The sequence below is a fragment of the Anser brachyrhynchus genome (assembly GCF_964034855.1).
Source record: "Anser brachyrhynchus genome assembly, chromosome: 1".
NCBI lineage: Eukaryota > Metazoa > Chordata > Aves > Anseriformes > Anatidae > Anser > Anser brachyrhynchus.
Window position 1 is genome coordinate 32675917 of NC_137694.1, and position 26946 is coordinate 32702862.

Genomic DNA, 26946 nt, shown 5'->3' on the forward strand with positions numbered 1-26946 from the left:
GTTTGAGGCAACTAAACATACAGTGTACTGTTTTTATCTCTTTTCCTTTCCTTTCTCCAACAGGAGACTTGTCTGAATCCCTTCTGTCTGGTGGTATAGAGATCAAAGCTATAGGGAATCAGGGATTCAGCAGAGTGCAAGTTTTAAATAGAAGTCCTCCCAGCAGTTCATTCTGCAAAACAACTGTTTATAAATGCAATTTTGGGTAGTCCCAGAAGTCCACAGAGGATAGGTTTTCCTTCATTATTCAGGTAAATTAATGTAAACCAGTAGAAGCATTGCTCTGCAGCATTATTTTTTGACTACTTAAACTGCGATTTCATGTGCACGTAATGAAACATGAACACTGCTTTTGTTTTGATCGTTTGATAATCCTTTAAGCCCAGTGAGCACTTTTGGTCCCCATAATAATTCTTTGCAGTTGTTGACAATGTATTTTACATTTAGGCATTATAAGACCAAGCATAGAGAAATATCTTCTCTTGCACCTGTTCTTTATTTGTTCGTGCATCAGAGTCAAATAGATGGTTAGAAAGGCAGGATGGATACAAGTTGGATTTACACTGATAAAAGTATTTCCCACGTAAATGAAGACAGACATGGATTGATTAAGTGTCAGGCTACATTTTTACTAATGAAATGTTAGAAGAGAATAGTGCATATCTAGTTCCCTGCTTTTTGTGTACCTGGCACTTGAGTGACTACAAGTGTGCAGTCACAGCCTTCTCACTATATTACAGCCTGGGATTCAGGTGAAACCCCTCCTTTAGCCTGCTCTTAGGGAAGAAATTACTTCTCAGTCCTCTGTTTCCCAGGCTTTGGCTGGGAAGATGTTATTTACCCTTTATCCATTCTGACTGTCTAAATATTGGGGGCCGCTAAATCTGGTTTTGAACATTAATGAGTTTGACAGTGGTCAGATATCCTACCCCAGAGGCTCCTGTCCTGTGTCGGTAAATGCACTAGGATATATACACTCTGCACTCTGCCATCTCATGGAGGAAAAACTGCAGATGTAAAATCTTTTTGATCTAAGTATGTCACTGGACAGGGAAGCTGCTGCTGTTCTGAGAACTGTTGTGCTGCTTTTCTGGTTTGAGTTTTCAGCTTCTGACTCCTGGTTGTTTTATACCTTTCTGTAATAGATTAAAGAATTTTTCTGTATCCAGTGATTTGTGTTTTCTTTTTCTTTTTTTTTTTTTTTTTTTTGTAAAGATGCATTTATTCTGTGACCAGGTCACCTCTCAGTGCTATTTTTAATCTGCTCTGCTAAACAGGCAAGTTTCAGAACTCACTGTACATTTTTTCTCCAGCCTTTTTTTTTTGACACGTTCTCATTTTTTTCAACATGCTTTGAACTCCAGAACTGGATGCAGCATTTTGGGATTAGTCTTACCAATGCTGTTTGCAAAAGTAAAATGATTCCTGTTGTTCTGCATGCTGCTTCTGTTACTGATGCAAATTAACGTGGCATTTCCCTAAATCTTTTGGCCTCCATCCCCCTCTAGTGAAGTCTGTCATTCACATCCACTCCTCAGTTGACTGACATTGCTGCTGGTAGAAGCAGTATATTAAGCCATTCCAATATAGGCTTGGATCTTCCTCTTGCTACCTGTGAGTATTTGGAAAAGCATTAAAAATGGCCCTGATAAATACTGCTTTACACAGAATTTTTGAATGAAAAGATCAATTGTTAGTCCTGGTCATGTTCTACTGTTTCATCTCTACACTGCTCACCCTACGGAGGCAGTTGACCCTATGGTGTCCAGCACCCGTTGCTGTTTATTCCTTTAGTCATTTTTGAGTACAGAACTGACCTTGGGAATACACACCAGAACCTGTCTTTTAGGGCATACACATTTCTATATCTAGAGGGACTTCCAGTTTAAACATATTCAGGCCTGTATAACAGAGGTGCTTGTGTTTTGAAGGAGAATGGCTGAGTACATCTGTGTACTGCTGGAGTGCGTGGTATGCCACGAGCTACTCCTCGAGCTTCAGGAGCAAGAGGGAGGGGAGTAGGGAGAAGGAAGAACCTAGCAGGCTGCATATGTGAGTGCCCATAGGCATGACAGAGAAAATACATTAGTTCATTGCAAGTCAAATGCCCTCGGTGCCCAGCAGCTGACTGTCTTGCTGGAACACTGTGCCGCATGGGCAGGAGATAGCAATGAGATTTGTGTAGGAGGAAAATCTGAGGAAAACCGCAGCTAGTAGCACAAAGCCCCAGGAGGATGTTTGAATCACGTATCCTGGCACTGCCCATGCCAGTAAGCAGCTGTAGAGGTGGCAGTCCCTTTTGGATTATTAAGTAATCCTCAAATTCCTCAAATGATGATTTGTTTCACTTACAATTCTGCTTTCTTCATCCCTTGAGTTTCTGTCCATCACGATGTTTACTTCAGGCCTTTTGAAGCTGTTTATGGTTATGGAAAATTACCTTGTTCCTTGCTGAGAGCATTTGTTGTTCAATTAAGTTGTTTTTTTTTTTTTTTTTTCCCATGGCTAATTTTGGACAGTATTTTTTTCCTGTTTGCTGCATTACTAAATAGAAGTGGCTATTAGTAAACTCACTGAAAATTACGAATGCTATCAGATCCCAGAGAGTCCTAAAACATGTTTACAATCATTGGTTTTAACATCCAGTATTTAATGACATCCCTTCAAGTATCTTCAGAAGATGTGAGGTTGTCTTACTTTCTGGTCTGGAATCTCACAGAATAGTTTGCTGCTGTGAAACAAGACAGCCAGTTCAGAAAGGTGTTGTTTAGGCATGAGTTGGTTTGCCAATAATAAAACTCTATTGGTGAGGTACTAACAAATAGATAATGGCTTTAAAAAGGTATCTCATTCATTTCTAGATGACATAGTAGAAACAGTATAAAAGATACACCTTCAGAAGAAGTATATACAATTTCATCCCTAACATCATGCTAGACAGACTGGTCTATTTTCAATATTTTTTCATATTAATATTGAATATTATTAATATTTTTATATTAATATTGAATATTCATATTAATATTGAATATTTTTCAATTAAATTCACTGATGGAGTATGCTTCGAAAAAACAGCAAATAGTATTAAAATGCAATATTAAAAACTTATGAGGGTTCTGGGGAATTGAGGCATATAGGTCCTGGATTTTTATCCATCTTACAGTCATGCTTTGGAGAATAAATGTGTTGCTATAGTTGAAAAAGTTTTGTGGTGCTCAGTTTGAAAATTGAACTAACAATTTCAATACAGGCACACTTTTGGCTACTTTTTGGCTACTTTTGCAGTTACTCTTTAAAACGCACTTGGGGACAGTTGGAAAAGCCCAGCTGCGGAAGTCTGGTATCCCTGCTGGGCAAAGCGGTGGGATCAATGAACTGTAAACAAATAGGCACTATTAAAGAAGACTCTAAAAGAATCCTTCTGCAGGGGGATGTCATGCCTTACAAAAATATTTTAGAATCCTGAGGGCATCACTGAATATGTGGACTAATAAATCCAATTGGTATAACATACTCACATTTCCAAGTCTTTCAACAAGTTTCTGATCTAAGGCTTTCAAGATTCTCAGTCAGGATTAGAATAAACTTATATTGAAAAGAACCGCTTATTAAAAGACAGTAAACAAAGGGTAGAAATATACAGTCAGTTTTAAGAAAGAAGGGAATGTGTTAGTGATGTGTCAGAGGGATCCGTGCTGGTCTCTGTACTGCTCAGTATTTGCAGAAGTGTACTGGTGAAGGGTAAGGAATGGAATGGCAAAGTTTTGATGGTACTACGTTGTTCAGTGTTGCAAAAATGAAAGCTCACTGTGAAGAATTACAGAAGAATTTCACAACGCCAAGTTACTAGACGACAATGTTGCAGATGACAAGCTGTTGCTTCTCAGCAAACAGGGCCTGGAGTTAATATAGGTACCCGTATAAAAATGTCAGTTCAACGGTGAGCAGAGGGCAAAGGAGAGAATGTAAGGGATTATTAAGAAAAGAGCAGAGAAAAAAGAACTGAGTTTAGAACAAGGAACAAATCAGTGTGCCACTGTTCATACCTGAAGCACTCCTGCGTCTTTAATAACATACATGATTCTGTTTCCTCTTCAGAAAATAATATATAGAACTTGAAAATATACAAGGAAGGGCAGCAAAGATGATCAAAGGAACACCTCCCATATCAGAAGGTATTAAGTAGACTAGGGCCTATAAAAAGGTCTATAAAAATCATGGGGGGGACACACAGTGAACTAGGAACAATTTTTCAATGTTTCTCATACTATAAAATTTAGGGATTATCAAATAATATCAAATGGTACGATGAAAACAAATGGAGCTTTAAACATGATGATATCATGTCTGGCTTGAGCCTCAGGTGGCTGGGATCTGGGAGTCTATAATGGGGAAGTATCACCTATAGGGTTTCCCTGTTCTAATCCTTTCCTTGGGCATCTGTCAGAGGTAGGCTATTGGGACAGACTGATGTTTGATCTGGCAAAGCACAAGCAGGATTATATTCCTATTGTTCTGATTGTGTATGTTTCTTAAATGCTAGATTATACTAAAGGAGATATTTCAAACACTGTCATATTTGTATTAAGCCATATGAAATACATACTGAAGAGCATTACAGGTTACATTCCTAACATGCCCATTCTACTATTCTTTGAACAGCAAACTTATGGTATTTGACATTTCTTCTAAGAAATCTCATGAAAGATAAAAATTATCTGCCAGATAGTTTAACTGATTATAATGTAATAAGTGGTGACCTTAAAAATCTGGAGATGCTTCGGTGCTGAAAGGAAATTTAGCAACAAAGTGGGGAAAAAATTAAAAAGTAAAAAAAAAAGTGAAGTTTCTTCTTAGGTGACTAATGTATATAGACTTACAAATGGGAAAATTGGTTGAAAGTACTGGCCTGTGTTTATTTATCCATCAGAAATTCTCCTATGTCTAATTCATAGTTTGCAAATCTTTCCAACGTGGGACTCAAAAGCATAGTGTTTACTCTGATATACATTATTGAAGAGTTGCAGTAGGAACGGAGCCTTCATATCAAACTTGTTAACTAAATATTCATTGGTGAATGAATATTTTCTTATTCTTACTATGTTGCTAAACCCATAGGAAAGAATATAATGCAAAATCTAACAATGTTACACAAAAAAAGGAAGCAAGATTATGAATTACTAAAGTGTTATGTGAGAAATAGAGAGATGAAAGATTGTTGAATGCTGCATAAGCATACTGGAGTCCTACCAGTAAGTTTATGAGTGTACTTGTCTGACTATTTACTAGCCTTTTATTGTAGTCCTGCCCTTCCCTTTAAAAGAGATGGCAAGTGAAAAAACATGAGAAACATGGACATGAGAAAATGAAAATGGAAAGGTATTTTGAAAGCACTTTGTAGTGCAACAGAGATAATATTGTAAATTCCTTGGGGTACACTGTGTGTGGCAGTTCTGTCCAAATTCTTCTATTTGTTAACAAATGTATACTAAAGAAAAACTGCCTATTTCATTCATCCAGTCACCAATTCATTCATTCACTTCATACAGCTCCTGTCAGGCACTGGACTGAATGTAGTGCATCAAATGTTTTCCCCACAGTCCTAAAATATTAGCTAAATAAGCCATTGGTAACCTGACCCCAAAGAGTGACATCTTGTTATAAATATCGAAAGAAGGAAACATTTGAAAGCTTGACAGGATAAATCAGCCCCTCTCCGTCTCCCTGACACCCCCACATACACATGCGCATGTGTTACGCAACATATGAAACATTCAGAACCTTGAATTAGTTCAGGATTTGTCCTCGCATTTGCAATTTACATACTGTTTATCACCACAAGTGTACACATATTATGGCTTCCTTTTTATAAATCATGTCGATAACACATTTTTGCTGCATGTCGCTGTATATGAAGTATCATTTTGTTTTTGTCAGCAGACTGCTAAATGACAGGGAAGCGTCTGCAGTGTGCATAAAGCAGCATCTTGTGCTACACCGCAGGTCCCATGTGAGAGCTTACAAGGAATACATTTAGAGTTACAGCAGCAGTATAGCTGGAAAGATTGCCAGCAATCATTTGATTGTGATGTGTATTTGTATTTCTTTCTGACATGCCTGTATACACGCCGGTGTAAATATTCCACGAAGGTTGCTGACAATACCATGCGCTCCAGTTAGCGGCCCAACCTCTAACTTAACTAACCAGTACTCGTTCACAGAGAGGATGTAAATAGTTCTGCTTGTTCTGTAAAACATGTAGAAAAGCTGATGCTCTTGAAAGGCAGTTTTCCAGTATCACTAGCAATGTGTGCCTCTGTATTCAGAAACACATTTCTGAGTTTCAGGGATTTTCTGCACAGGACCAGGATACAGGACAGTAGATTAAGTTTTAGCTACACGCATATAATACAAACACAGAGGATTAACTAAAATATTACTGCAATAGAAAAGAAATGAGCATGTTGCTGATTTTCGTTTGCTTATACCAAAAAGTCAGGAAGCTTTTTGCATAATACTTTTCATAAAAAAAAAGAAAAAAAAAAAAGGAAAAAAAAGTAGGATTTAGAATAGAGGCATATGGTAAACATCTCTCTTTACTGTCATAAATTCTACTGGTTTACACTGTGTATAATTCATAGACTTTTAAAGTCAGGGTGTTTCAAGGTTAATTATTTTAATAGTTGGACATACGTACTTTGTTTCTACTTTGTGTTATTTAACTTAATCTTTCCACCATTTAATGTTGTTACTTGCTTTTTGGCTAGATTAAAGAGCTCTCTACTATCAACAGTCCCCCATGTAGGTACTTGCATGGTGTAATCAAGTCCCCTCTTAATCTTCACTTTGATCAGATGGGCAGAGACTCTTAAGTCTCTCATTACAAGGCAGGATTTACTCTCCTCTGATTATCTAGTGGTTCCTGTGTTTGTCCATCTTTCTGGTGTTTTTCATCAGAGCTTCAGGACCTTAAACAGCATTCAGAAAATACATGCGATATCCAAAAATGCTTCCATACCTAGGAGTAACTCTGTCCTCACAGTGTGGATAGGTATTCGGTATTCCTCTGTGTGTATTCACAGGGATGTTGTTATGTTACTACTGCATTGGGACCTTGAGTTTTCCTTGCTATAATGCTTGCATTATGCTTTCTCACATGGTATCCCTCTTGTTTTACAGATTAGCACTATTTTACTGAATATTAAAATGTTATTTAAATGAAAACACTATAATAAATAGTCCAGATTACATAACTGTGCCTGGGATTTGCTGTATAGCCTTGTGTCAGCTGCAGTTTTATTAGCAGTCAACTTCTGGTGGTTTCAGATCAGTGAAGGACAACTGGTTTTGTAATCCCAGGACAAACGCGTACATGTATACGTTTTATAATCTGGAAGAATTCACTGCCTATTGTTTTAGATCTCAGCTTCAAAGAATTTGTTTTAGCAAATCAGTGGAGCTATGTAAAATTTCAGCAGTTGAGGATCTGGCCTAGTTTATGTAACAATTTTTGAATTCACTGGCTAGGTTGACAATCAGATGTTTTGAAGTCAACCTTTTAAGTCAGAAGAAAAAGAAGTTGCTCTGGAAATACGTGTCTGTGCTTTATCCTTCTTCCTCCCACTGCCTCCAAAAATAGTCTGTTTGCTCTCCCAGAGCAGATGAAGTTCCACAGAACATTTAAAGCAAACAGAGCCATCCTCTCCTAGACACCACGTTGATGGAGGTACTCTTTTTCAGATTCTAGCGGTGTGTTTCCACTCTCTAACCCCTCCTCTCCCAGTCTGTTTTTTCAAGCTCAGATAGCCTTACTGCAAGGACTATTTTCTGCCCTGAAGGGTCGCTAAACTTGTTTTCAAACACGTATTTGAACATCTTGGAGGTAGGCACCTGGCAGCCCAGCGATCAAGCTCTGCATGATGTCGGGTGACGATTACGTGGCTTTACTGCTACTGTGGCCCAGGAAAAAAACGTAGTGAGGATTTTGCCTTTATTTCAGTGGAACGCCGGTGGCTGCTGAAGACCGCAGGCATAAAATACTTGCCTTATAGCAGTGTTTTCTTCTCGCTACCATCTGTGAAAATGTGAAGCTTTAAACATTTGTCTCATGCATTTATGTGTGGGAGGTGTGATACATTCAGTTTAATAAATGAGTTTTAGCTTGTTTACAATATATCAGAATTGACTATAATTTGGACACTATGCATCTGTTCTGGAAAATGTCTAGTGTACTTACTTTATAATGGAGTGTGATTATGTTTATACTTGATTTCTCCTGCACAATGAACCATAATTAAAATTTAATTTGTAATCCTTTGGTAATACAGTACGAAGCTGCTGTCAATTAATTGGAAGCAATTAATTCATTAGATAGGAATGAAAGTACCTCAGGAACAATGAGCATAGAGAGCAGGACAGTGAAAACATCTGTGGGAGACAGACAAATGTAGTTCAAGTCTCCAGGCCATGGATTTTCTTCTGTAGTACTAGTAATCCTTTTGCTACAAAAAGATGTGTTTGTAGCTGTGTTTTAAACCTGCTTTTTGCTTTGTAAGCCCCTCCTTGGAATGTAACTTCATTTGTTTATGAGTTGCATTTTGTTTTTAGAAATTTTTGTTTTAGAAATTTTGGTTTTAGGCAAAAAGACATTGCCCTGCCCTTCAGGGAGGTGAATGCTTGAGGGAAGATTCAGAGAAGTAGCAGAGACAGGCTAGCCGCTGGGTGTTTCTCGATAACTTGCTCACTTCAGGAAACGTTTTTCTCATTCCTGGCTAGAGGTGAGTTTTCCAGCCTGGAAAATGGAAAAAGAGATTCGGAGAGGGAAAGGAGCAAAGTCTGAGAAGCAGACCCTTCCACCAGCACCCCCTGGCAGGTAGGCAGGGAAGCTGAGTGGAGGACTGCAGAGCTGCATGTCTTACTTAGGGCCTGGCAAGGCACAAAGTCTTCAAATAGATCAATTTGCAATTACTCACTAGCAAGTCACTCACAGTTTGCTCACTGCCTCAAGAGGGGAGGGGGTTTAAGCTCTTTCTTATGTACTTCAGTCGTACAGGACTTCATACGAGTCACTTCACATGCATTAAATCTAGCTAATTTCTTAAATACAGAAATGATGGGCTTTCTTCTCATGGTCTGAGTTCTTTTCTGGGGCCTCCTCTGGGCCACCAGTTAGATGCTCATCTCCTTGCTGTCAATGTTGCAGCAAAAAAACCCCACATCAGTTACCATTTCCATACCTTCCACACAAATGTCCTAATTAATTGGTGTGGTAAGCTTCGTGTGGCCCATGTTGGTTTCAGAGTTCAGCTTTGGTTGACACAGCCAAGTACTCTGGTTGGTCTTGTTCCTTATGGGAGTACTTATTTCACTGAGTTTCTCTTTCTCCTTCCCCCGTATCTATTTGCATCACCCAGAAGACTGGCTGTTAGGCTGATTCCCTGTTTTGCTGTGCTTATCCTCATTTCCATCCTTGGCTCAAAGTAGCCTGGGTGAGCCTTGTTGCTCCTGAAGACACAGCTCCTGCAGTGGCACCCACTATGACAATTTATCTTTACGATTTGGTATATATTTTGCATGTTTGGATATTTTTTTTTATTTTTTTTATTTTTTTTTTCTGTTGAGAGCCTGCAGCTAGTCTAATACAGCTTTACCCAGTGTATTTTCTGGGTCAAAATTTGCCCTTGCAAAAAAAAAAAAAAAGAAGGGGGAAAAGGCATGGAGTGTAATCTCCTTCACAGTTAAATACAATATAAGAGACAAGAATAGGCTCTATGCTAAGCTAAAAGTAACTGCTAGCCTTCTCAAAAGGATAAGACAAACACAGACTGATCTTTCTTTCAGCTAAGCAAGATGAATCCGTGCGGCCCACATCTATATTACCAAGTTGTGTGGCAGAGCAAAAGTAGATCTCTAAAGCCAAACAGCTGGTGCCGAGGGCCAAGTGCCCTCACTATATACATTTTGGGGTGTGTGAGGGATTTGCTCAGCCTGGCTTGAGTCTGGTCCTCATGTGGACACCAGTGCCACTGCAGGAGAGCGTGAGGTGGGAGCTGAGTGGGAAGCTGGCACCTCAGTAGCGTGCAGCCTTCCTTCAGGGTAAATCCACCTGCACATTGCTTTCCGTATTCTGCACCACTGGGAGGCAGCTGATGTCCATGATCCCCAGCAACTCTGTTTCGTAAAGCAGCCCAGAAAATGCTTTGTGCTTTGGACAAACAGATGCTTTGTAGAAGGACAGAGAGCAGCATTTGATCAGGTGAAATGAAAGCTCTGTTTTTGTTCTGTCTCAGCATACAGAGGGAAGCACATCGCTTCCAGGCCACTCAGTTCATTGTAATTTCCTTTCATGTGATTTCTCTGAAGCTCTGGTCACCAATGAAATAGACGTCAGGAAAACAGGGACTGTCTGGGTGACAAGCAGTAGAGCAGAAGTGTGGGCTAAACAGAGATAATGGACTTTTAATTCCTGTATACTTACCGCGTGTATTTTTTATCAAAGTACCTTTTGCTTAAGAGATACCCCAAGTTACGATTGCCTAATGGGTAACGTATACCAAAAGCCATTACAGCATGAGAGGGACTGTCTTACTGCTGTATTTTTGTGGGGAAAAAAAAAAAAAAGTTATTTAGAAGGGAGAGTAGATGGTGAAATTTGCCGCTGTTAAAATAGGCACCGTGGTACCACGGAGCGTTAAATTTTCTTTGGAGCTGCCCACAGACAAACAGCGCTTACTTGCTCCATGAGGTTTTCCAAAGCCCCCTTGGACTAATTCATGTCACACCAGGAGGAGCGGAATGAATAAATTAGTTTTCAGTTTTCAGTGTTGTTGCCAGAAAACAGATGTGTAAGAAAGGCGTTGATGTGCCAGATCATCGGTTCTAACTTACAGAGGTATCCAGGGGTCGGGCATCTGAGAAGGGAGCACAGGAGCATAGAAGGATGCTGTGGTGCTTCCACCAGTGCACCCTCACAGCTTCCACCAGGGCAGTGCTTAGGAGATTTCTGAGCTAGCTGATGTATCTATACAGTAGTAGCACAGTAAATGTGCTCTCTTCAATGAATTTGTACTATCACTTTTTCACGTTACCTAAACTTTTAGCGGCTGCAGTGCTCCAGGCCTACATCGTACAGTCTGTTGAAAGTACTTGCTTCATTAAAATTGTGCTCATTTCATTGGCTATTAACTAGGTTTAGTGTTAGGGGACAGAATGATAATACTCTATTTTCATGTTGTTTCTCCTTTTATATTTGGGATTCGTGTATCTTGTACCACTGTTTACTTTTTTTTCATATGAAATGCCCCATTTAGGCTTTAAAAAAAAAAAAAAAAAAGCATTATCTGTGGTGGTAGCCATGGTAGCCAACAGAGAGCAGTGGGGACTTCTTTGTGGAAAAAAAAAGACACAAGGGAGGGCAGAGACTATCTTGAATTGATGACATTGTTCATCTGGGCTCATCACTAGGTGAAATTTCAGTTAACAGTGAAGGAAGATTGGCATGAGAAAATACAAATGAAATGGAATTTCTTTTCTGAGATGTACAAAAAAAATCCTTAAAGGGAAATTCATACAGTTCAGGTAGATGAGCTCCCTAAAATATCACAGAAATCTCCCTTTGCCTGCCCTCTGTTACATCTGCATGCAGGTGACTCCATTAGGGTTTCTCATTGCTCCTTCAGTACCAGTGCAGCAGCATAGCTGGTGCCAGATACTTTGCAGAAGAAAGGTAACTTTGTGCTTGCTGCCACTGAAAAGGGGGTTTTTATAACACCCAGTGAGTAGTGAAGCAAAGAAAATGAATCTTTTTTGTATTCAGCCACTGTTTCACCATAACTAAAACAGAATTATTCTATCTGCTGGACAGCAGCGCTGTTCTTGCTCAGGAAGGAATGTTCCTATTGAAAACAGTGCTTCAAAGAATATTTTGTCTGCTTTTTATTTACTGTAATACCAATTCTAACTCATTATACAAAGCCAACCTACACTTGAGGTTGTTTCCTCATTTTTAAGCACTTTAAAAACTTTTTGTCTACCTGTGTTTGTCAATGGAAAAGATGCTATTGAGGCTGTGAGACCAAAATTTCAAAATCTGGCCCATTTTTAATGGTTTGCATGGTGGAGATACCTACACTAAAAGCTTTTTCTCCCCTTGCTGGAATCATCACAGAGCATTCATTTTAAATAATTGTATCTTGCTGTCCTCATGTGAAACATGTTACAGGCAACAAGGAAGAAGAAGGAAGATGAATAAATGCCTTGAGCCACAGTGCAGTGCACTGAAATGCAGGGTTAACTCTGTGCTGCTGTTACGGTTTTGAAACTGAAGTAAACTGAAACATTTCTGAGTGTGATGGAGTAAAAATACACTATTATCTTAGGCTGGTGATGAGTTCTGCTGACAGCAGTTGTTGGTCTCTGAGAGCACGTCAGATGACTGCGTTTCATAACAAAGCATAAATTTTGCATGGCGTGTCCTCTCCTCGGGAGTTTTGCAGTGTGACTTGAACAGCCGTTTTCTACCTAGTCCTTGGTAATGAAGGCTTTGAAAGGGAGAGTCTGATCGAAAATGCTGCTGTTTTGAGGGTGCCTCCCTGCCTGTGGACCACTGAGAAAGAAAAGAAACAGAACAGTGAAGTTGTGGTAGGAGACAGTATCTGTTTGTGGGCCTAAAAATCCAGCAGAGAGAGCAGAAGAAGGGAAGGTGCATTTATTTTGATTTTGAACGTTGTCGAGACTATTACTAGTGCTTTATTTACACTCATTTTTGGCATTAGCAGTTGAAAATCTGAAGTATAGAAAGCGTCTCGAGAAGCCAGTTCAGATTCTGGGAAGTAAGGGAGCGATCGATTAGCAAGGCCAAGAGCAAAGGAAGGTGAAATGGAAGTACCGCATATAAATATTTCAAAATGATGTTTCATGCCATAGAAATTCCTCATGCTCCCATCTATATACACATGGAAATCCGTGTTAAAAATACCTCATTTAATTACCCTTTAATTTCTTCCATTTCGATCTCACCATTGCAGTAGAAATAAAAGAGTGAGGTTAGTTCTGCTAATGGCTTCTTACCAAGACTTTAATAATGAGGCTTCGCAGTGTCTTAAAGTACTTCTAACCCCTCAATAAATAAACTGCCTTTGTTATAATAACAGTAATGCTCTTTAGCACTTATGTAATTTCTTTAATCTACACGGAGATTTACATTCATTATGTAGTTATATCTTCTATCAGCCACTGAAGCTAGTGAAGAAAAAGGCAGAGAATTCAAGGGACAAGTCTGTGTTTACAGACGTTGGTGTTTTCATGGCTGGCTTGAAACTCTTGAACTACTGGTTTTCAGCACTCCTGCAGTATTTCATTCAAAATGCTCCCACACTGCCATTCTTTCCTCAGATCTGACCTGCATATGTTTCTGATTGCCCTCCAGCACATTTTCCTTGACATCTGCTGTCAAGCTAACTGTAGGTAGAAGCAGCTCCGGTTCTTTGGTTCTTCCAGTGGGCTGCTTGACCAAAGACTGGCACTACAGGGAGACCCAGCAGAGGAAAATAAATAAATAAATAAGTAAAGGGCCGTCATAAATTTTTATTGCAACTGGATAAAACTTTTAAGTTAGATCTTTTTTTTTCTACTTTTTTTTTTTTCCAAATAAATTTTTTATTTTTTATTTTTTTAACAAGAAACTGTGTACTGCACTTGGTTATTTATTTCTTTATTCGCTTCTAAGGAAAGGTGGTATAAAAGGTCAGCTTTTAAAACAGTTTTTCATTACTCTTTGCATGTATCTAAACTATTGTGGTGATGTATGGAACTGCAGGAAGCATGGTCTGGGTAACTCACGTCTTCATGCTTAATGCTGCCAATGCTCAACAGCCAGCCTGTTCCTCTCTTGATGTACTGTACCTTCTCTGGTAGATGCACAGTCCACAGTGCAGCACAGGTGTTGTATCTGCAAAAAAACACATTTTGGAATTGCAGTTTTCAGAATTCATCTTTCTTCAGAAAGTTTTGCTGTAGCAGTTTTCTGTCCCAATTTCAGAGAAAAATGAGTATTGAAACACTGAATTTATGTGAAGATTGAAAGTCTTTTTTTTTTGTCAGTTTAAACGCATATAAAATTAATTATTTTCCACTAATCTAGGATCTTTTCAGCCACCTATTTATTCTTAAAAGACAGAAAATAATAAATAGAAGACAAAAAAGTAATATCCTTGGGAACCTTGAAACAATGTGTAAAGTATTTTACATATTTGGCCTGTATAATGTGGACTAGGAATAGTACAGTAATGAGATATAGCAATTGTCGTTAACATTTTTGTTACAAAATGGATGCTTTGTGTGTCAAAAGTTATAATGCATTCAGTTTGACGTGCATTTATATGGAGTTGAATAATTATAAGGAATGAAAAATCTTTAACTCCTAACAGCAAGTATTTCAAATGTATTCGTAAATACAGTGTGATGCTGTGATTGATACTGAGTATTTTTTAAGTATTCTAAGTATTTTTGATTTAACAAACATTGGTGTAGCTGCCATTAGTAATTCAGATTGTGTGAAATAATATTGAAGGTCCGTACCCTTACATTAACTATTCATTTTGTAAGTATGAGAAATATGATTCTAACAGTCAGACCTTTGAAATACCGAGTAAAAGCCTTTTGTAGGTGCAAATAACATCTGTTGTGAGAAGATCCAGCAAAGCATACTCATTAAAAGTAGACACAAGCAGGAAAATGGGGTCAAGTTCAGCCCCTTAAGCAATTCAGCAGGAGGACTAGTCTTCATTAAGCTGTAGACCAATTATAAAGTCAGGCTTTTAAAGTGCTGTCAGATCTGCCATGTAGGTGACATATATAATCTATCAGTGATCTCAAGCAGATACTTTTTACCTACTAACCATTAACTACAGTGTAGACATCCTTACCGTGAGACATGTTACAAGTTCCTAGGGAGATAACAAATAGAAACTCTCTGCTGTACTCAGCAGGAGCAAAGGCTTAATATTCTTAACCAGCTGCAAGCAATGCAAACAGTTCATTAACACAGTTGCTTATATAAGGCTTGTCTGTATTTTGTTTTTTATTAAGCTTTTTGCTGTCAGCAGCTCTAAAGCCAGACATTTATGCAAGTGAAAGCGTGGGAAAGATCTCTGAAGTGTTCCCCAAATGCCCAGTTACGTCTGAAGTTTGGTTTAGTTTTGCTCTTTCTCTTTGGATGGAGAAATCCTGAGTGGTCGTTTATTGGAACTTTAAAAATGTATTATCCCAAATAGAAATAAATTATTTTCTGTCATCACAGTGAGTTTAGAATTGATAGAAATGTAAGCAACAACCTGACATGTGCCAAGATAAAAAGAGAATATGTCACATTCTGATGTGGAAGTTGATCAGAGGTGCACCTTTGTGCTAATCTGCAGGGACCCAACTTCTTTCTTCTTCTTTTTTTTTTTTTTTTCTCTGTAGCCTTAGGATTCATTTGAAATGCCATCTGTTAAATTGCTAAACTCTGTTCAGTGCTTTTGTGAGAGGAAATGTCTGTCTACTAGGAGTTAAAGTAAATTATTTCTATTTGTGTTTGTAACCTTGAGATGTAAGTGGGAATGTCAGCCCTTCTGATTTTGGCATTCTCTTGAGCAAGGCAAGTGATTCTGGCAGCATAATTTTATTTGTCTCTTGTCAGCTCCAGGTGGTTTCCTTAGTCTATATCCGGGATATTTATTCTTAACAGAATTATTTCCTCCTCAGCCGGGCAGATCTGCAGTGTCAGCGTCTCCTAGTTCACGCTCTAGTACAGTAATCGACAATCTGAACAGACAAGATGAATGTAGGCATAAGGAGAAATAATAGAAAACCAAAAAACTGAGTTGACAGGACTAAGCAAGTAAGTAAAAAAAATGTAGAAAAAGATTCATGAATGGAATTGTGAGTAAGGCAGTCAGATAGTTTCCCCTCCACTTAAGTATTAATAGTGTCCAGAAATTTATATACCGTGCCAGTTACTGTAAAATGCTATAAAAACTGGGGAAATAAAAATGCAGCAATGTGTCTGCTCTTTTAAGTCTGAGTCAAATAAGTTCAAAAATATATATGCTTAATTCTGAATTGTGAGGAATTACTGTAAATTATACATGCCCTTCAATAATTTGCTGTTAATGTTTCAGGGGAGCAAACTCAAAAAAGCAATAGGCACAAATTTGTAGATAATTCAATCTTCATTTTCCAGCAGTTTTCTAAGTACTGTTTGAGCTTTCTGTTATATGCTAATGCTAGTATTTGGTGAAATCAATCTCTATACAATTTAACAGCAAGGTAATATGCACTGTTAATGACCATCATCTATCTCGTCTCGAGATTCTTATTCTATTTCCTTTCAGGATAATCACTATCATTAATGTACCTTAATGAAATGAGATAAATGTGAAGGGTAGGGTCAGCTCATCTGTGGATGTAAATCAGTGCAATCCAATTGATTTCTATCAGCTCACACCTATTTACAGCTCTTCATAACCTTGCGCAGAGCTTCAGAATTATAGTTAAATGCTTAATGTTCTTTTTGCTCTTAATTTTGACTCATACAGCTAATACGTAGCCATATTTCAATTAATAAATGGAAAGTACATTTCTGTATCAGTGAATAATGTGGAGTTTTATTTTGAAACAGGCAGTTTCAAAAGGAACTACAGCCATACCTAACGATTTATTTAATAATTTATTTGACACCTACATTTTAGTAATGAATCAATCAGGAACCAGGAGCTGGTTCATACTGTTCGCTTGCATTTACTTACTGGTCTACTTCGTGATAAGCTGTCACTGATATTCTGAATTTTGCAATTTTTTATTTTACTTGTTGCTGAGATTTGGAAATAGGTAGTTTAATATCTGATGGATGTGGTGAAAGCTTTTAGAATTGCATTTGTGAATTTAGAAGCCCATGTTCAGACTTAGCCTTTTTTGTTTGAATTGGTTTTGCTGGTTAATTTGAGGCTACGTGACCCTGAAAATGTAACGAATCCACTTGAGGGAGGGCCAGCTGAGGTGAAACCACGATTTGTGTTAAACTGTGAATGCAAAGAATTATGCTGCTTTCATTTGCTGAATATCTGATCCAATTTTTGTAACTTTTAGTTAAATTTGTCTTTTCTTCAAACAAGTCTCTACATGGAAATCCTAGCATAAATATGTGATGTTATATTTTGCTTTGTTATAATTAATTTTATCTAATAATAGATTATTTAATAATAGATTATTTTGGTTATACTGGATAGTTATGTGTATAAAGATTTACTATCCAGTTCCCTGATTGTTGTTTAGTCATCTATCAAAGTGAATATATACTATTCTCTTTAGTCACTTCCTATTAATTTTATGGTTAGTGCTGCATACATGACACAAAAGAGTGGAGAACTAGGCCTACAATGCCTATAGTTTTATATCTTACATCCTATCTTAAAATCTTTCTGATTGTCTATATATTCCATTTTGGTTTTATTCAGTTTTACTCTGTGAGTGCTGAAAACACCCTGCAGACTGTATCATCTAAACCAGCTTAGAAACAACTGCTGTGTAATAACCGATAAAAGATCACTCTTTCCCCAGAATTGTTATGTAGTTTCCCAAGAACTTGATTTTGCCAGGATATCCTGCTTCAGCAAACTTAGCAACATGCTTAATTTAAGCACAGACTGTCTGGCATCAGTAGCATTGATGTGCATGAAGCTAAGTGTCCTGCTCTTTGCAGGTTTCTGAAACACAAAGGTTAGAACACAACTAAAAATATGGCTATTTGAGAATTTGAAAATGTTATAAACGGCTGATATTTGGAGCTCCATGTCTACAAACTTTAGATATTCTGCTAAGCAATCTGTGATTGTAGGAGAGAGTGACACTTAAGTCTTCAACTTGCATTTTGCTGGGGAGGGAAATGAATCTTAAGGATTATTGAATCCTGTAACCCGATAGTTCTAAAAAAGCATCTTGAACTTACATGTTTGGTTACACTGATTTGAAGCTGTTAAATTGAGCATCTGGAATTATTGACTATTGCCACTTTGAAAGTAAATGATTCCCAATGGGACCTACTTCAAGGCTGGCATGAATCCAAGATATCAGCCTTCTGACTGCGTATACACATGAATCCCTAATCTCATCAAGCAGGTTATTTTAGGGAAGCCTAGTAGATCAGTAACATGATGCCTTGCAATTTCATTAATGAAATCCTGTCAGAATAAATTAATGAATAGCCTATTGATATTTCAGGCTTATTTTATGGCACTGTAATACAGTTGTTTAATAACTCATTGTGTTCAACCCTTTTCAGTGTTGTTGATGTTAAGTAATAACCAGTGCAGTTACTATGTTATTCAATCTTTCATTTTAACAGTAGTATTGATTTGGTGAAAAGCAGACTTAATACAAAACTCTTCCCTGACAAACTTGGCTGTTGCAGCCCTGAGAGCACAGGAACCTTGCAAGTTCTGCAAAAGGCTAAACCAAACTTGTGCTTTGATTTGAGATTTTGAGAAATGTTCAGTTTGATTTATAATAGCCTTTCTGTGAAGAATATTACAAAATCCTGTCTGGATTATATTAACTGCCTTTGAATGAATTTAACTGCCTTTGTGCAAAAGTGCATCATTTTCTACCCATATTTTTTATTTATTAATGTAATTTAATATTTAGAATTGTAAAATGAATGCAAGTGCAATATAGTCAACATCATTAAAGAAGATTGTTAAAAATAAGTCAGAAAGGGAGCGGGGGTGAAGGGGGCCAATTGTATTAAACACGAGTGATTTAATCTTGTTTTCAGAAAGAATTTAAATAAAATTAGTCTCAGTATCTCACACACTCTGAAGTTTGAACGTAGATGTGAACAATATTCTGTAAAGATTTAAAAGTGTGCTTGCCCAGTTTTTGGCTTAACTTTACGAATCCATCTTTAGTGGGGACTTTCTTTAGGTTTCCATGAGAGTCTTCTTTATATGACTAATGACTCTGAAAAAGTTAACTAAGAGAGAAAGAATTAAGGCCTTAGGAGGAGAGATAATGAACAGCAGATCTTAAGTATGTCTGTTGCTAGAACCTGCATACAAAGTAAAAAACAGGCTCTGAAAACTAGTGATAAATGATCTGCTACTAGTATTTGCATTTGCTGTTTGCACTCTGGTGATTTATGTTGCTTTAAATATCCTTTTCAATTCATTTCTTTACTATCATGTGTGAGTTTCTTGTCCAGCCTAAAGAACTGGATGCTAGGAAGTTCCTCTCCAATCAAAGGTTGAATTCTCTGCATTAATAAGAAGCAGCTGTGCCAAACCAGGGCAAGCCAACTTACACTACCTGCATTCTCAGAAGCATCTTCGCTTTCCTACCTTATGTTTTCTTTTAGGATCTTGGTTTTTCAAATACTCTGAGATGGGGGGTGGAACTGTGGCAGATTGGTGACCTACTGGGGGGAAACTGTCGCCCCCAGCTGCAGAACCATATTCCTTCACTTAGCTGAAATGGCAGTTTGATCTGAAAAATTAGCAATCTGTTATGCTAACCTGGTTTGGGTTTAGTCTGTTATCCCGGCACCTTTAAGGAGTTCTGTCACCTTTTTTCCCCACAATTACTATTTTTCAAGTTCTCTCCCCCTCCTCCCCCTCCCGCTCCCCCATTTAATGTGTAATACTCCCTGACTGTAGTTGGCAGATTTTTTTCCTGGTAAATCAGAATTGGTCTGAGTGAGGATATGTGGAGTTTCTGGTGGCAATAAGGAAAGGCACATCTACATTGTGTTTCTCTTAAAAATGCCTCTAAAATAAAATAAAGCAAAAAGAGGATAAAATCTGTGATAACACTTTTTTTTAGGCATATGCATGTATTGAACTGGTAAATGTGTTAGGAAAAAAGTTGCCAGATCATCCCGTGACTTTGATCTGGCCTTGCTCCTTGTTTCCTTTGTAAGATTTGATTTTGCTCAGGGACTAAGTTTGCAATGACTATATTTATTTATTTCCATAAAGCTTTTCACACCTTAGAAACAATTTTGATGGGATCGAGGCCAGCTTACATAATCTATTTTTCTTCTTTGACTTTGAAGAAGGAAGAAAGTAGACAAAATAGAAACAGGAAAGTGCTTTACTTTCTACAGCTTTATAAAAGGTATACGTAAAGTGTAAGAAGATGCAGTAGCTGAAAGCAGAGTCTGGACAAATTAAGAGTAGAAATAAACTGCAGCTATGTCATAGTGTGATTAAGCAACTATTGCAAAACCTTGATGTGTCCATTCTCCATATGTATGCTAAGAGCATTAAAAATGAGACTTTGTAAAGGACTTGCTTAATCTCATCTGGAAAGAGTCTATTTCCATTAAGAATTACTCTGTAGAATTTTATGACCTGGATTATACAGATCAGAATGGATTATCATGTTTTACGCTTTACAACCTTTAAATCTGTGAATTCACAAGTAATTACTATGCTAACTATCACATACGTTATTTTTCACTTAATGAAATATTCTAGTAAAAACATTGTACACAAATAACTGAAAAGTTGAAATGTGAAAGAAATTTGCTTCAGATGGATGGTGTGGAGATATGGGCAAAACTATGTAAGTAGCATCTGCAGGGAAGTAGCAGTCAGAGCCACAAGATCCTACTGCAAGACCCAAGGTAAACAGCTGTTGCTTTTTCTCCAGTTACAAGCTTACCTACTGTGGGTAGTTTCACTCCATTAAGGAAAGATCGATGAGTGAGACCAGAGGCCATACAAAGTCTGAAATTGCAATTATACAAGAATTGCTCTCTTTCAATATCACTTCTCTTGTTGGCACTTGCCACGTTAGTGTTTCATGGCTCTTGTTCCAGCAAACAGCAGTCGCTTCCTCACTCAGCCTGCCTTAAAAATAAATTTCTTCCTGCGGTCATGGGCATCAGCTTGTAGATGAAATACCTACTAATAACGAAGGCCGCTGTTGTGGCTAAAACCTTTTTTCTCTTAAAAGCTACTAAAATGTAGTGCCTGCATTGTCCAGGCAAAGATAGGTGGATGACAAACCTTTTCATTACTGTTCATTTCTTATTGCTGATGTCTTCTCTGTCAGAGCAGGTTCTTTTGCTTTACTGCAGCTCTGGCCCGAAGAACTTCAAGATGAAGTATGTTGAATATGGTCCCTACTTTTGCTTTATACTTTGTATATATTTTATTCAAGCTGACTATAGTACTTTGAATTATTTGAAAATGTCTCAGAAAAAAAAAAAGTATTAATTCTTAATAAATGAATAAGTTTTGATCTTACAGCAGTAAGAATGCAAAGCGTCAGCATTCCAAATGTGGCCTATCAAACGTATCCTCATACATTATTCCCTTTGTCATCTTTTGGAAATTTATCCCCAGACTATCTCTGGGAACAAGTGCTCCTATTAACATAAGAGTTGTTCCACTTTTTGGTCGCTCTCTGTCCTGGAAGTCGTCTAAGAATATTGAAAGCTAATATTTGTTCCAAACTGGCACTGTTGGTGGCATCAAGAAAATGCTGCCCTTGATTACTTTTTCTCTTGAAGGACTTAAAACACTGTGAAGGATTTAGAGAAATAGGATCTACTTAGTCTCATACCAATCTTTTCTGTCTTCATTATTTTGAAGTTAATTGTTTGCTTTTGTTTAATGAGGAGACACTTTTACCACATTTTTTTTCTAAGGGAAACGTGGTCTTTTTAATGAAAACAAATGTCTGATAAGAGAGTTCATCCAATGCATATCTGTTTTCTATCTTGCCTGTCTGGCTAAACCACTTTGGATTTCTTTACTTCCACTTTGTCTCAAAGAACAATCATCCATGTTGTGACAAGATGAAATCTTGTTCCTTACTCATTTAATTTTATGTCATCCCTGTTAATAGTAATTACTGAATCACTGATTTCAGTGGAAAAAGTTTTCCTTCTCATGTTAAGCTGATAAAAAAGACCTAAAAGTGTCAGCAATTAAAAAGTAACAGGAAAAAAAAAAAAGGCAGTATAGCTACATAGTTTAAGTTTAATGAACACCTATTTTGCAGGGAAAAAAGCTCATTTTCTATAAATAAATTTTCATTTGGGCTTTCAGGTTTAACTCATGGTAGTCACATTTTGAGACAAGTGGAGGTGCTGATAACCAAATCTCACCTGAGAGACATAGAGAAGCTTGTAATAAGCCAACTGTTAGGACTGCAGTTTAAAAAAAAAAAAAAAAAAAGACAACAAGAAAAGGGGTGTAAAACCCCAAGACAACTTATCTTGGTGAGGCTGTTTCTCTTGCAGACCAAAGGCATGATACCAGCATAGTTCATGTACTTATTTTCCAAATCCTAACTTATTCGTCTATCTGGAAGAAGCCATATGGTTAGTGCTGTCTTCCAACAGGTCCTTTTGCATGACAAGGCAGCAGTGTACATGCTGTAGCCTGCCATACTAGTTACAGTGTGGATATGAGGCTGTACCAGAGACTGTCAAGTTGCAACTGGGTAGAGAGAACAGAGGGTGGAACATTACGTTGGAAAAGAACTGGAAGATTATATCATAGCCACAGCATATTAAGAGCCCAACTGTCCTGTGGAGGAAGACCATTGTATTTCTTATCTGTGACATGGTTTCTTTCATTCCTGAGTGATCTTTTTGTAACAAAGAGGTGTCTTAGTCTTAGAAATGCTTCCTGACAATGTGATGAATTAATGCCTAAGTCTTGTTTCCCTTTAAAGAAATAGCAAAAAGTCAGTTGCTAATTACTCTCAGCAGTCCAGCTGAGGTCCAAGGAGAGTGCAGTGAAGATAGCTTCTTATCTATCCAAATGTATAGCCCTTTCTTAGTCATTCTGTTAGTAATTTCTTGTTTAACAAGAAATCTTTGTGGGCTTTTCAGTCTGAAGCCAAATAACACATTTGTTTTTACTTTGAGCTGTGTTTTTCTTTATGTAACAACATGATTGCTGTAAAGATGGCTGTAGCTCATCTGAAATTTTCAAAATTTGAGTGCACAACTCAGAATACTCATCACAAATAAACTTAAAACAAGCAAAATGGAGATTTCTGGAAAAAAAAAGCCGATATATTTTAAATCATCTGATACAGAAGTCTGTTTAAGACTCATTTTGTGCTTTAGCTTGAACCATATTCCTGGAGTTAATCCTGCTGGAAGGAACTCTATGTTCAGCTTTCTTCAGTTATCTGAAACTCAAGAGAAGTTTCAAAGCAGCCATTTCAGTCAGTCATCATGTGAATGTGCATGAGCACTCATTGGCCTTGATTTAATCCATGTGAAGGTTATACGAAATCTTTTAAATGACTTCAAAGCATTTGGATCAGGCATAGCATAAAGCTGCATGTTGAATTTCAACAAATCCAATGACAACATTTCAAGATTTTGGCAGCACTATTCTAAGTTCCATATTTATACGTATAAAGGGTATTTAAAATTTTTGTTCCACCCCAAAATGGAATTTTACGTCACATCACATTTTCTGATTCATAATTTTTGTATATTTCTAGTATTTTTTATTTTTTTTAGATCATACGGTAGAACAAGAAGACATGGCATAGATACTGAAAGCTTCTGCAAAAATCAGAGATACCTATGAATGCACTGGAGACAACTTTTTAACAGAGGTTCTAGTTGGACTGAAGTACTCTGCTGAACCCTCTATTCGTGAATAAAGCAGAAGGGGTCAGGGTCAGTTAATGGCACCATTAGCTTGACCATGAATTTAAGAGCTTAAGCTGCTGAGGCAAGAGAAAAAAATGCTCCAGTTCCTTACCTGTCTTTGTGGCCATTTATTGGACTTACTCCAGTATGTCTCTTCAGTTCTGGGGAGGCCAGCACTGGATCTAGAGCTCCAGATGTGTCTCTCAAGTGCAGAGGGAAGGACCACCTCCTCCAACCTGCTGACAATGCTTTTCGTAACCCAGTTTAGGAGGCTGTTCTGCAAAGGGCACGTGGTTCATTTTCAACCTGGTGTCTGCCAGGAGCCGCAGGTCCTTTGTCACAAAGCTGCTTTCTAGCTTGTGCATGGGGTGATTCCTTCCAGGTGAAGGATTTTGCATTTCCTGTTGTCGTACGTGATGATGTTCCTGTTGGCACATTTCTCCAGCCTGTTGATGTCCCTGTGAAGGGCAGCATAATTCCGTCAGGAGTATCAGCCTCCTCCTCATTTTGTATTGCCTGCAAACCTTCCAAGTCTCAATCTTCTTTGCACTGATGTGAAATGTGCTTCCAGGTCTCTGTACGTAGCAGAGTTCAAGGATTAAGAGGTACAACCTTCCCCAGAGAAGGATCAAGTTAGGGTCTATGTAAGCAACATAAAACAAGTAATAACCAGTGATGTACGAAGTGCATGGGACTACATGCAAGGGTACAGAGACTGCTGATGGATATCATCGTGAGGTTGCTTTCTGTCATCCTGGAAAGGTCAGGGCAAGTGGGGAGATCCCTGATGACTTGTGAAAGGCAAACATTATGTCCATCTGCCAAAGGAGCAGGGAGGGCCCAGGAAGCTCCAGGCTGAGCAGCCTGGGGGAAGGCCGTGGAGCATGTCCTCCTGGAAGGTTTGGGCTCCTCTCACAAGAGAGGTGCTGACTGACTACAGTGACACTCTGAGGGGAAAGGGGCAGGAGCATGGGATGTGAAGAGAGGCTGAGGGAATTTTATTTTCTTTGGAGAGAAGGCTATGAAGTATTTGACTGTTTTTTAAAGTTACTTGAATGGAAGAGTATAGAGGAGATGGGGCCAGACTCCTCTCAGAGGTAACAGTGACAGGATAGGGAGGCGACAGTTTTTGGTTGAAGGAAGGAAAATTCAGACTAGATTTTGGAGAAAGAAATAAAAAAAAAAAAAAAGAGAGGGGAAGTTCTAGGTGCTTAGCCATTGAAACAGACAACCAAGAGAAGTTGTGCAATCCCCATGTTTGTAGGCTTTTGAAACTCAGCTGACCCTGAGCAACCTGATCACATTGAAGTTAGCCCTGCCTTGAGCAGGAGTTTGGATTAAGTCATCTCCAGAGCTTCCTTCCAACCTAAATTATTGTACATTTTCAGGAGAAGTACAAAAATAAGAAAATAGTTAAAATTCATTCTTTCGCATTATTGCTTGTGTTTTTTATTTAGAATAGAGATTCACCTGTAGAACAGCTGAATTCCAGTCAGTATAACAAGAAATTTGAAAACTGGTTTTGAAAAAGAGGAACTGGATTTCTGCGAGGGGCAGATCTACCTGCTCTGAAATGTAACCTTTGGGGAAATTAAAGAGATGACTCAATGTAATGCACAGTGTGCCTGTACAACCAGTAAATCAAAAGGGACAGGGTCACAGTGCATTCTTTTGTCTCTTATCTGGCAGAGGATTTTATTTTCAATTGCAGTACAGAACAAGAAATGGAATTTCAGTTCACAAATGTGGCAGACTATTGAATGAACAGCCTTCAAAAGAAGACAAAAAAAATCTTTAAACGTTACAGGAGATAAAATCACAAACGTGGATGTTTGGTTTTTGTTGGTTTGTTTGCTTTGTTTTTTTTTTTTGTTTTTTAGCAGATCGCCTGGTTTTTGTTGGTTTGTTTGCTTTGTTTTTTTGTTTTGTTTTGTTTTTTAGCAGATCGCCTGCATTGTCCTGTTAATATTGAGATTTCTCATTAGGTTGCTACATGTATTATAAATATGTGATATTGTGAAGGTTTCTGGTTCATAAGTTTTGAAATGAAGACCTAAATGTAGATGTCCCAGATAGCAACCAATAGTGAATGATACGAGGTTGATCTACACATAGGAATGCAGTACTTCTATCTAGATTACAGTCAGTTGAATGAAATGTGAAAATTCAGTTTTACAAATCTGTTGGTATTGATTTGGTAAACAAGTGATGTTAACAAAAGAAGATCACTTATATTTTTGAAATCTCTAGGCATATTTATTTTAACAATATATCACTGAGAGCCAAACATATATGAAGGTAACATTCAAAAAGATGAATGTAGGTGCTGGGTGTCTCTGAAAATCCCACCAGTTTTGCTTTATGATTCATATAAAATATTGTTTTAGTAATATTTAAAGCACTATTAAAATAAAATCAGAGTATACTTTATCAGTTGTGAACTCTTTTTGCTACATTAACTAGACACTAGAAAGTCAGCATGATAATAATATATCGGGTTGGCTCACCAGACACCAACCTAGTCACTTTCTCACTCCCCCTTCTCAAAAGAATGGGGGAGGAAAATAAGATGGACAAGCTCGTAGGTTGAGATAAAGACGGTGTAATAAAAAAAGCAAAAGCCATGCATGGAAGCAGAGCAAAAGGAGGAAATTTATTCCCTGCCTCTTGCTCACTTCCAGCCTACTGGCCTTTTGAGGAGGATTTGGAGACACAGCCTTGATGCTGTGGGAGCAATACTCAGCAAATGCCAGAAAACTGATGTGTTATCAACACAGTTATAGCTACAAATGCAAAGCGCAGCCCTGTATGGCTGCTATGAGCAAAGTTACCTCCATCCCAGCCAGACCCAGCCATACCAAAAGGAGGTGTGCGGTATTATGTCTCATTTAATGATCAGCTTTAGATATATTTTTCTGTTTGTATATGAGCATTTGGAAAAGACATTTTAGAAAACACAAAGGGACATTTTATATTTGACATACAGCTAGTGAAATATTAATTTAGAAAAAATAATCAATTTTTTAAAAAATTGATGTATTTAAATTTTGATTACAAATGGGATTTAACAGTCCTGAAATATGATAATATATTCATACTCCACCTCTAGCCAGCAGTTTCTATTGATTAGTTCTCATAGCATTTTACTGCCTTCTACTTTCACAGTGGTATACCCCTTACTGCAAGAAGGGAGATGTTTATATCACATTTTTTAAACAAACAAACAAACAAAATATTCTTGTACAAGGCTTAAAAGGTACATTTTTAGCAGAATAATTACATTC

General features: G+C 37.8%; 1 protein-coding gene and 1 long non-coding RNA gene across 7 annotated transcripts in view; one reads left to right on the forward strand and one right to left on the reverse strand.

Annotated features, from left to right (window-relative positions):
• Positions 1 to 26946, forward strand: part of TMEM117 (transmembrane protein 117) — a 218271-nt gene that overhangs the window by 55514 nt on the left and 135811 nt on the right. The window lies entirely within an intron of this gene.
• Positions 1173 to 25547, reverse strand: LOC308188070. Of its 2 annotated transcripts, XR_013945142.1 has the most exons (3): positions 14925 to 14962; positions 13840 to 13948; positions 1173 to 12604 (listed from the first exon to the last, which is right to left on the reverse strand). It is a non-coding gene; the product is annotated as an uncharacterized lncRNA (long non-coding RNA). The 2 variants fall into 2 exon arrangements; XR_013945141.1 differs by having other exon boundaries at positions 13840 to 25547.